This window comes from Conger conger, chromosome 2 (genome assembly GCF_963514075.1).
Source record: "Conger conger chromosome 2, fConCon1.1, whole genome shotgun sequence".
Classification (NCBI taxonomy): Eukaryota; Metazoa; Chordata; class Actinopteri; order Anguilliformes; family Congridae; genus Conger; species Conger conger.
The window spans coordinates 40,388,826-40,401,227 of NC_083761.1; positions in this window are offsets into that span (position 1 = coordinate 40,388,826).

Sequence of the window (12,402 nt, forward strand, 5' to 3'; positions counted from 1 at the left end):
ACGCCAAAAAGTGAACCGCATTAGAAAACCAGTCCATGGGTCAGAATGACAGCCTTCCCCTCAAAAACAGGCAAACCAGTAACAAAATCCAATGTGATATAGGACCAGGTACGATGAGGCACAGACAGAGGTTGAAGAAGGCCATTGGGGCATTGGTTGCAGGATTTGCTACAGGCACATATGTTGCAAGCTGCAACAAAATTGGCAGTGTCCTGTCTTATGGTGGACCACCAGAAACAATGGGATAGCAGAGCCAGAGTGAGGTTGGTTCCGAGGTAGCAGGTGAGACGAGAAGCTTGAGCCCAGGTGAGCCCCTGGGACCATACGCCTTCAGGGACATAGAGGCGAGTGTTGCTAGGACCTGGTTTGGTAGCAAGAGCCACCAAGCAGCTGGCTGGAATCACTAGCTCTGGACCTCCCTCTTCCTAGGAGTGTGCAGGCGGGACAAGGATGAAGCATATGTAGAAGTTAGCAAACCCCAGGAAGCGTTGGAGTTGTTTGTGGTTTTTGGGTTCTGGCCATTCCCGGACCGCCCTCATTTTATGTAAGTTCATTTCTAGATTTCCCTGCACCCAGGAAATGTACAGATGACTGGTGGAATTCAAATTTTTCTGCAGTTGATTCTCGAGGAGGTTCTGGATGATTGAGCTGCCCTTCATGCCCACAAAGAAGAATCCGGCTCCTGCTGGAGAGAGGATGGGCAAATGTTTCCTGAGGCCAGTGATTCGGTGATGTATCTGTCCTTTGGTCTTGGGAGTGGAAAGGGAAAACAGGGGACTCTTGGGGGCGTGGTTCCAAGAATCAGGGAAATTGAGGCAGGTGACATGGCAATGTTTCATAGGAAGAATCTGCATGGCCGGGTCACCGCTATAATGTTCTTGAAGAAGGACAGGCTGTTGTCCATCACCACTCCAAGGTTTTTTGCACAGCACATTGGCGCAGTCACCAGGCAAGGTGCATAGAGTACTGTTTGTGGCTACTGAATCTTGCCATTTCCAAGTCAAGCACCTCGCCAAGTGACTGCGCCAGTGTGCCGTGTTAAGTTGATTTGTGAACCAGTGCCACTACGACCGCACACCACTGGGTAATACCCACCTGCCACATGGTGACATTGGCTCAGGTGGTAAGAGCAGTTGTGTGGCAATCGGAAGGTTGCCGGTTCGATCCCCCGCCCAGGCTGTGTCAAAGTGTCCCTGAGCAAGACACCTAACACAAAAATGACAGGCTGGTTGGTGCCTTGCATGGCAGCCAATCGCCTTTAGTGTGTTTGTGTGTGTGTGAATGGGTGAATGAGAAACATCAATTAGACAGCACTTTGGATAAAGGCTATATAAATACCAGTCATTTACCATTACCCCTTATGCTTGCTGTAAGGTCATTCCACACTGCAGGTGAACAATCATCCAATGGCTTCATGGTAGGACACAAATAACTCACCCAATGCCCAGAACAGCTCGGTTTTTCATATTTGGCTAAATTCATAATATTACCAGAGCAAGATTAATCATTTAATACAAATAATATTAAATCGTTGCCTACAATTACATACAATGACAGTTCTGGGATATACATTCACTAGCAATTTGATCATAAATACTGGGAGTGAAATGTTAGATTTAACTAACATAGCAGGGGGTACAAAGTTGTTACGCTTATGAACACAGGAACCAGTACTAAACACTGTTATGGACGGCACTGAGGACCCAGACACAGACCCCCTGATAATCCAAAAACGTTATTTATTCCAAGTTCGAAAGCCAAGAGATCCAAGACAATGCCAAAAACAGAAAGCAAAAGAATAGTCGAGTAAACAGGCAAAAAGGTCAAAAATCGAATAAATCAAAGGGTGAAGTCAAAAATCATCAAAAACCAGGAAAGCAGATGGGCAAACAAAACAAGAGGGCAAGGCAAGCTCGAAAATCAAAGTCAAAGGGGTGTCTTCAGGAAACTCAAAATATAGGCGTACAAGGAATTTGGCTCTATAAATGATCCATATTCTGACAATGGGTGAAACGGAGACTGAGGTTTAAATACATGAAGGAAGGTGACAATCTAGGCGGGGCTAGGGAGAAGGTGGGCTAAACAAATAGACAACAGGTGGGGAAACATAATAGGGTAATAACATCATAACAGGAAGGAGACGAAAACGCGGACTGGATGCACTTAACCAAACATGTAAAACATACAGGTCAGGATTAGGGAGTAGACATTTGCATAGATTGAAGTAGATTGATGTAGTGATAGTCAGAGACAGGTGCGAACACTTCGCTGAAGCTAAGCGAGCAATCAGGGATAGCATAGGGAGGCGGAGTTATAGAACAGTGCAGAAACACTAAGAGATTGCATAAGTGAATTAGTTATGTGAATAAACTACCCAATAAAAGTGACTGTTAGTTAGTTAGACAGACAGTAAGTGTATTAATGAAATTAGTACTATACAATATCTAGATTAGTAGTAGTTAGTAAGAATAGTGCTTTACAAAATTTAACTACCAAGAGAAGCCGGAAGTACTACTGTGAACACCCGAATAGTGGGACACGCAGACAGGGGAGTGACTCGGCTGGTAAACATTCAAACGCAGACATAACGGGATAACAAATGAGAAACTTTAATGGAAATCCAAATTAGTCTGAGAAGATTGGCAGGTCAGGCAGGCAATGGTCAAATACAGGTAGACGGGAATCAGAGATAAGACAATTTGTAATCAATAATACAGGCAGGAGTTTGTAAGTGGGGCTAACAGACACAGAAAGGATAATCCAAATTTTAGTCAAGGTCACAGGCGATAGTTCCTAATCAAAGTAGCAATCAGAACAGGCAGATGAACAAAACTAAACCAAAAAGTCCATACACAGCTGCTCAAAAGCAGACAGAAGGGTAATCCAGTAATCAGAGGTCAGGATACACAAAAAAGGTCAGAGCACAGGCACCGCAGACGGCATAAATCCTGGAGGGAATGGCATTACAATCTGGCAAAGAACTGAACAAATGGGCAGACTGAAATACACAGACAATGAGGTGAAATGATTGACAGGTGTGCAAACAGGAGTCAGGTAACAAGGCTCAGGTGAAACGAATAACTAGAAAACATAACTACAGAAAGCAACAGGGGACACAAAATACGAAACACTAAGGAAACAGATAAAAACTGAAACATAAAAACACAGATCATGACACAAAGTAATGTCATTCAATACAATTTGATGGTATAGGATACAAACACAGTCTTAATAAAAACACATTAATTTATATGTTTTGTATGTTTTTATAGCCTACCTATATGAGTGAAAATCTATGTACAGTCTCCTTCACATGTATTGGAACAGCAATGCCAAAACTTTGTTTTTGCAATACACTGAATGCATTTGGAGTTGAGATTAAAAAGATGAGCATGAGACAAGATTTCAGAAGTTCAGCCTTTATTTCCTGGTATTTAAAGCACACAGGATGCACCTGACCACAAGTGGTGTACCACCCTATCTAAATGAGAGATTTCTAAAACAAGTTTTTTCATTTTAGGTTACTTATAGGTTACATTATAGGTTACTGACTGTAGATTGATAGATAGTAGCTATTTTATCTAAATAAAATACAAATCTACAACAGAATAAAGTGCAAGAAGTGAAGGGGTCAGAATACATTCTGAAGCCACTGGTCGCTGTCCTACATTCAGAGTGAGTCAGGAATCATTGAGCCATTTTGCATCATTCTCCATCACTTGTGGAGAAAGTTTAAAAATGGCTCAATGATTCCAGTCTCACTCAATGCTTTGAGTTACATCTTCAATTACAAGAGTACAGTATGTACATTTCATTCACAATACTCAAATTTCAACACAATCAGCATTTTACTCAAGTTTATTGAAATAATCATGGTGAGGTTCAGAAATTCATTGCAATATTAACCGTTTCTCTTGACAGTCTTGCACATGGACAAGCTCTCAGGGGAAGTCTGCATGAGTACTTGTTGCTACAGGTCAATGAAGATGAAGTGCCAAAACTATATTCAGCAGACTGTTCAGATATCTACATATCTCTGCTTTGATTCACCTAAACAATTATGATATGTTTACATGTGAGGGTTCTGTATTAATTAACCTGCAATAATACAGTGAGTTAATCCTTTTGATTTTATTTCTTTACTTGTCCTGAAGCACTCAGGGGCAGCAATCATCTTATCACAACAATGCTGCAACTGGAACTGTGCATCTATCTATATTGTGGCGCTGCTTTAAAAAAAAGTCAAATATATTGAGACGGGTGCGTGGGGTTGGACCCAAAATACACGACTCAGACAACAGAGATGTGATAAAGTCCCGTCAGGGCTTTATTAAGGGATTGTCCAGTGAGCATAGTAGAAAACAAGCAACGTTCATACACGTGAAATCCAGCCAAAACCAAAGTACAGTACCGAGGGAGAAGGCAGTCTCGTAATCGGTACACCATGCAAATAGTCCAGTAACCAGGAAAGCTGTCAGCGGGGCAGTAGTCCAGACGGATGGTAGGCAGGCTCGGGGTCAATGATGGCGCAAGAGTCAAGACCGAAGTCCGCTCTGCGGGGCAGAAGTACAAAGACAGCAGGCAAGAGCCCATGGTACAGGCAGGCAGTGGTCAACAAAAGAAGTCAATAACTTTGGTTGATAAACAGGCTTGGATCTTAACAGGTAGACAATGGCTTGCCAAACCACTCAAATGTGCACTGACAAACAGGAGGCAACAATTTCGCAAAAGACATGACATGGAAACTAAGTTTATATGGAGGTGTAGACAGGTGCAGACAATTAGCTTGAGAGCAGCATGCAAATGGAAATCAGGTGTGGAGGATGGACAAGTTAACAAGATAATTAGAACTGTGACATGAATAAACTATATAACGTGACATGACAAGACTAAGAAATAAATCATAACAAGAACTAAACATGAAATGTAACATGACATGACAATGAAACGTAACAAGAAATAAAACATAAAAACGTGGCGAGACTAGACTAACATAATACGTGACATGACAATAAAATAACTGAGACAATAACTAAACATGAAACATGACATGACAAGCATAAAACGTGACTTATTCCACCTTCAGGTCCCTCAGGTCATCAAACTTGGGGCTCCTGGTTGTCCCGAGATCTAAGCGCAAACTCAGGGGTGACCGCTGTTGCAGCCCCTCAACCACAGGTGTCAAAATCCAGTCCTGGAGGGCCGCAGTGTCTGCTGGTTTTTGGGTTGTTCCCGGCACCTGTGGTTCATTTAAGTCTTTAATTGGCTAAGGAATACACACACCTTGTTCCCAAGGCCTTAACTGACAGCTGATTGAAAGGCAACCACAAAACCCCACAGACTCAGCGGCCCCCTGGGAATTCAGTTTGACCCCTGTCCTAGACTGTGGAATTACATCCCCCTCTCTATCAGACTTGCCCCCTCCATTGATTCCTTCAAGTCCAGGCTTAAAACTTACTTTTACTCTTAAGCGTTTGGACCCTGATGTGGTTTTATATGTGACTATGTCCATGTTTTGTCATTCTGTACCTGTTTGCTGTGTGTATTGTTGCTTATGTAGGTGTTTTTGCTTTTAGTATTTTTTTATTGTGATTTTTAACTGTGATTTTACTGCCTGCTCTGATTGTACAGCACTTTGGTCAACGTGGGTTGTTTTTAAATGTGCTTTACAAATAAATGTGATTTGATTTTGATTTGATATATTTCTCTTATGCTGGCAGTACACTGTGGGATATCAACCCTATTTTACAATTGTTACATGTCGCACTGTGTATTGTAGCCCCGACAATATCCCGTCTTTCATTGCTGTCACACAGTGCAATAAGTTCCAAGAATCAGAATGTTTGAAGAATCAGAATGTTCAGAATGTCTGTAAACAAAGGTCGCTAAGATACTTACAGGTGGCCACTCAGCTGCAGAACGAAGTAACGTTACTTCAAAATCGACTGAACCAGAGCTGTTACCATGCAGGAGATAGATAACTATGCAGAAATTGTGTTGTTCTGGACTCTAATGTAAAATTTAATCAGGCACATAGTGTCGAGGACCCGGCCCTTGGCCTGCCTGATGAGAGATTGACGGAAGATGGGTTGGGCAGGAATGCATTGTTAACCCCTCGCACACGCCATTGAGGTGGTAGTAAGAACGACGTAAGAGGAAAAATATGTGGTTCAGAGCTAATGTGCAGCCCTATTTGTCAGCAGAGGAGTCTGAAGTCGGAGGACTTAGATTTAGGGTACTAAGGAGCAAGGCTAAAGGTCTGACTGAGGCCATGCGTAACATGAATGTATAATAACATTCTTGGTTGAGAAGTGTGTGCTTGCTCCTACAGGGGAGGAGCATAAGGCCTGGTTAAAGAGGTGAGGAAAACAATGTGGACAATTGGGAAATAAAAGAGTATGAGGAGATGGAAAAATGTAGGAAAGATGAGGAAGAAGGGAGGGATGTTAATACCGAAAGACGATTAAGAGGCTTTAAGGGCCTCCCTGATTATAGCACTGACAATTTGTCGGATAGATTCAAAGGACTGACTGTAGAGGAGTTGGGGGATGAATTACACTTGGCTATTAGTTGGATGTCCTTTATAGATCCCTTAAGTCACCACAAGAAAGAGCACCTGAAGAATGTATTGAGATGGTGGAGGGCACTTACTGCTGGCTTGTATGAAGTCAGAATGTGGAGAGAGTCCAAGAGAGACTATGACAGTGAGGCAGATAACAGTGATGAATAGGCTCATTAAATAAGTTGCGAGAGTTAGTGTTGTGCCACTCGGTACAACAGGTACTTTCTGTGCCAATTTCCTATCAGTATAGGTAAATTTCTGTACAAGTTTCAGGATATATAAGGAGTGAGCTTTTAGATGTTAAAAAAAGGCTCTTAGGACTTCGTTTGACGAGGAGGGTGGGACGGTGCGAGACGGCTATATTTAGGGCATGGGTGGTAATTATATTTTGTATTACTTATAAGGTAGAAGGTAGCATTGTTAGGTGATTTAACGTTATAAGTTTCCTTTAATTTTTATGTCTTTTATTTTTCAGTAAGATACTATATAAGGTAGGAATAATGTAGAAAAGTTTAGGGGGGTTTGTGCCCACAATATTCTAGGAGTAGCTTTTATCTCCCTGAAGGGGGAGGCATAGGATAAGGTAAAGGCCAAAGAGGATGGATATTTGAAGGGTGTATCTTGACATTAACATCTGGTGGAAAGAGGAAAAGAGAGTTAGTCTCCGAGACACCTCCTCGTGGGGTACTGCTCGTGGGAACGTGAGGTCTGAGCTCGGCACGGGGTCCGGGCTCATGACAATATTGGATTGGGATTTTTCCGATTCTCAAAAGGAAGGATAACCCAGATCATGCAGTCCATTTAAAGGGCGGTCTCAGTTTTAACAGGGGCTGTCAGAAGCTCATCGGCTGTACAGAGAAAGACTGGAAAAATAATTTTACAAACATGAAATAACGAAAGGTTAAATCCGACCTTGCGTGTTGTAAAACTAGTTCGCTAGCTAACTAGTTTTGGTGGTAACGTTACAGTAATATAGTTTCAATAACGCTTCCGATCATGGCTATTCGTTCCGAATTTACAAACACAATGTGTGTGCAACTATGCTTGCAATGCTTGGTACTATGTTCGTATTGCCGCTCAGGTGGATATTTGTAAATTCGTCGAGCTAACTATGGCTAATTTGCTTGTTGTATCCGACAGCAAACTGGTATTGATTTATAACTAGATATGTTCGCTTGGATAATAAGCAGTAGTAATATACAGTTACAGCTTGACTGGAGTGCAATTTGGGCAGCTACAAGACCAATGAGAATAAGCCCCCACGCCATTGGCTGTGGCAATTAGAACCAATTTTCAACAAATGAGCTTGTACAGCTGTACAATGTTTTGGTACAGAGTGACGGCCTGTCAACTGTATATTTTGAAACCAGAATTTAAGGACGATAAACACAGGCAGAGGGAGAGTCAACATGTCAGTGAGCATTTTCAATGATAGGAAGGGTCTTGTAACAATATTTTAACACAAAAATCTTAGCGATTGTCCTTTTAATGTTAGTTAGCTATTTTAACAAATCTGTGGCTACGTTAATAAGACGGATAATTTGCTGTCGCTAGTTCTAAAAGCCGCTGAATTCTAGTCATCCCTAAGGGAGAAAACGTGTTTATCATAGTTCCGCCGCACTCACACTGTGACTGACTTTATGGCCATTAACTTTATAGGCTATTCATCAATTGTACGCCTTCCACTACTCAGAATCATATGTTGAGTCCCATTTCGACCAACCAAGAGTCTAGTGTTGACTCGCGACGAATAAGTTCGTTCTCGAATAATGTCAAGTAAAATCACGTCTTAATTCTTATTCTTATATGTATTTTGGGAATAACTAGGTTTAAAATGTGACTGTAACCCCCTTTGTTTGGTAGAAAAAGGCAGGTATTCCATTATACCCAAAGGGGAAATTGAGAGTTACGGTGAACTGGACGCCATATTGGTTTCTGCAACTTCTGGCCCCGCCCGCATCTCCAGTACACTCTATGGGTGTAAGTCCCACCTCCTTTGTGTTGTCATTGGTTACTTTCTCCTCGCGTTTCCCATGACTCAATTGCTTGTGCAACAGCCATGTGCTAATTGCCATTTTACCGGCTTTGCAGTGGGTGGAGGAAGTATTGTATTGGAAATATTACGGACATTTTATAGAATTCAAAGGATGGGGTTAATTGTTTGCTTTTTATGGGTACCAGCATACATGGGAGTAGAAGGCAATGAGGTTGCTGATAAATATGCCAAAAAGCAACAAATAGAGAAAATATAGAAATATAGAGAGTAAACTTTAGTAAGGCAGAAATGAAGAGTTTGATTAAAAATTAAATGAGGAAAAGCTGGCAAAATCAATGGGATAATGAAAGGACAGGACGGCATTTTTATAAAATCCAGTGTTGGAAAGATGAGAAAGGCAGGAAGGAGTAGAAGAGAGGAGACTGTAATGTCAAGAAACGGTAGAGAATATAATGATAACTTGTCCAAAGTACAACTTGGACAGAAAAATTGATCAAAGAGCTGAGACATAAGGGAGTAGTACTTGTGTTTCGGTTCTTGAGAAGAACGGGGCTGCTAAATAGGATTTAGCATTATTATGATTATTATTATTATGATTATTATTATTATGATTATTATTAGGGCCCAAGCACCGTAGGGTGCGAAGGACCCTATTGTTATTGGAAGGATTATTATTATTATTATTATTATTATTATTATTAGGGCCCAAGCACCGTAGGGTGCGAAGGACCCTATTGTTATTGGAAGGATTATTATTATTATTATTATTAGGGCCCAAGCACCGTAGGGTGCGAAGGACCCTATTGTTATTGTAAAGATTATTATTATTATTATTATTATTATTCTTTCTCTTTCGTCAAATGGGCATTTTTGAGGGCCTTGCCATGGCTAAAAAGTCTTGGAATTTTGCAGACACATCAGAAGTGGTGGCCGTCAGGATCTATCAGATGCTCAGACCTGGGTGTGGCCGAGGGACTCCACAGCGCCCCCTATTGCGCTGACCCCCCCCCCCCCCCCCTGCATTGTTGTCTATTGTGGGCAGGCACTTTGAGCTACATGAACCTAATTTGGTATGCACGTGTGGCTCCTCAATTGAAACACATTTCTCATTCGCATTGATGCAAATATGCGAACAGGAAGTCAGCCATTTTGAATTTTGTGCGTTTTCACATGTACTACACTTTTAAGTACTCCTCCTAGGCAGTTCATCGCATTCACACCAAATGTGGTAAGAATGGTCTCAAGATAGTCATGATTCTAAATTGCCAGGATATTTTTGATATCTTAAACGGTACTCCTCAATTGAAACACATTTCTCATTCGCATTGATGCAAATATGCGAACAGGAAGTCAGCCATTTTGAATTTTGTGCGTTTTCACATGTACTACACTTTTAAGTACTCCTCCTAGGCAGTTCATCGCATTCACACCAAATGTGGTAAGAATGGTCTCAAGATAGTCATGATTCTAAATTGCCAGGATATTTTTGATATCTCAAACGGTATGGTCATGGCGAGGCGTACAATTTTTATGTCACGCCGCGCCAAAAGGAAGTGGCCATAATTTTGTGGTTTAAATCGTCTGATCTGGCTGATATTTTACAAATATGTTCATTGTGTGAGTATACTCACATCCATGTCCCAGGAAGAAGTCAATGTTATAGCGCCACCATCTGGAAACAGGAAGTGAGGTTTTTATCATATTTGTATGTGTTCCTGCTAGGGTATTCATCACATTCACACCAAATGTAGTGAGCATGATCTTAGGATAGTCCTGACCCTAAAAGCCAAACGGATTTTTGATATGTCAAACGGTTTGGCAATGGCGAGGCGTACAATACACACGTTACGAGCGAAAACAGGAAGTGGGCTTAATTCCGTTCTACATCGTCTGATTGGGCTTATATTTTACAGATATATTCACTTTTGGAGTGCAATCACATCCTTATCCACATACATCTGGGCGTGGCTACGCAGCGCCCCCTATGGTTCTTTTCTAATATTGTGGACATATACTTTCACGTAAATTCACCGAATATGGTATGCATATGGGTCTCCTCAAGACACACACATTTCTCATTTGCATCCCTTAACTTTTCCAAACAGGAAGTGAGTTATTCTGGATTTTTTGTGTTTTTAAGTGTTTTTACACGTACCAAACTCTGAAATACTCCTCCTAGGGGGTTCATTACATTCACACCAAATGTGGTGAGAATGGTCTCAGGATAATCCTGATGCTAAATTGAAAGGATATTTCTGATAGGTCAAACGGTACGGCTATGGCGAGGCGTACAATTTGAGGTCTCGCTGCAGCAACAGGAAGTGGTCGTAATTTCATTCTAGATGGTCTGATCTGGTTGATATTACACAGATATGTTCGTTGTGGGAGTGTAATCACATCCATATCCCAAAAATGACTCAATGTTATCGCGCCACCATCTGGCAACAGGAAGTGGCCTTAATTTTACTCGGCATCTTCCGATGTGGCCGAAAATGTAGAAATATGTATATTGTTGGAGTGTAATTAAATCCATATTCCAAAAATGACTCAATGTTATAGCGCCACCATCTGGAAACTAGAACATTGAATTGACCTTAATTTCACTCGATATCTTCCGATGTGGCTGAAAATTTTGAAATAGGTTTATTATTGGAGTGTAATCAAATTCAAAAACCATACATGGCTCAATATTATAGCGCCACCATCTGGCAACAGGAAGTGAGGCTTATATCATTGATGTATTCCAATAGCACCAACATCTTCATTGATCAAAGGGGAATTCCTGTGCACATTATACGTTGCCCAAGAAGGTGGTTATTTCCAAAGTGTGTACATATTGTGAAGCATGTTCTTGGCACAACTATGCCACCAAGGCGGTTGCGCCCATGGTGCTTGGGCCCGTTCATTGCTGCTTGCAGCTATATTTATTATTATTATTATTATTATTAGGGCCCAAGCACCGTAGGGTGCGAAGGACCCTATTGTTATTGGAAGGATTATTATTATTATTATTATTATTATTATTATTATTATTATTATTATTATTATTATTATTATTATTCTTTTTCTTCAGGCAAATGGGCTTTTTTGAGGGCCTTGCCATGTGTAAAAAGTCTTGACATTTTGCACACACATCAGAAGTGGTTGCTGTCAGGAGCTCTCAGATGCTCAGACCTGGGCGTGGCCGAGGGACTCCACAGCGCCCAGGTCTGAGCATCTGAGAGCTCCTGACAGCAACCACTTCTGATGTGTGTGTAAAAAGTCTTGACATTTTGCACACACATCAGAAGTGGTTGCTGTCAGGAGCTCTCAGATGCTCAGACCTGGGCGTGGCCGAGGGACTCCACAGCGCCCCCTATCGCATTGTCTTCTATTGTGGGCAGGCACTTTGAGCTACCTGCACCTAATTTGGTGGCCAAATAGCGCTCCTCGGTCCAAACACATTTCTCATTTGGATCTAATCAAATATCCAAACAGGAAGTCAGCCATTTTGGATTTTCTGAGTTTTACACGTACTACACTTTTAAGTACTCCTCCTAGGGGGTTCATCGCATTCACACCAACTGTGGTCAGAATGGTCTCAGGATAGTCATGATGCTAAATTGCCAGGATATTTTTGATAGCTCAAACGGGACGGTCATGGGGAGGAGTACAATTTTTATGTCACGCCGCGCCAACAGGAAGTGGCCATAATTTCATGATCTACATTGTCTGATCTGGCTGATATTTTAGAAATTTGTTTATTGTTGGAGTGTAATCACATCCATATCCCAAGAACAGGTCAATGTTATAGCGCCACCATCTGGCAATAGGAAGTGAGGTCTTTAACATATTTGTATGCATT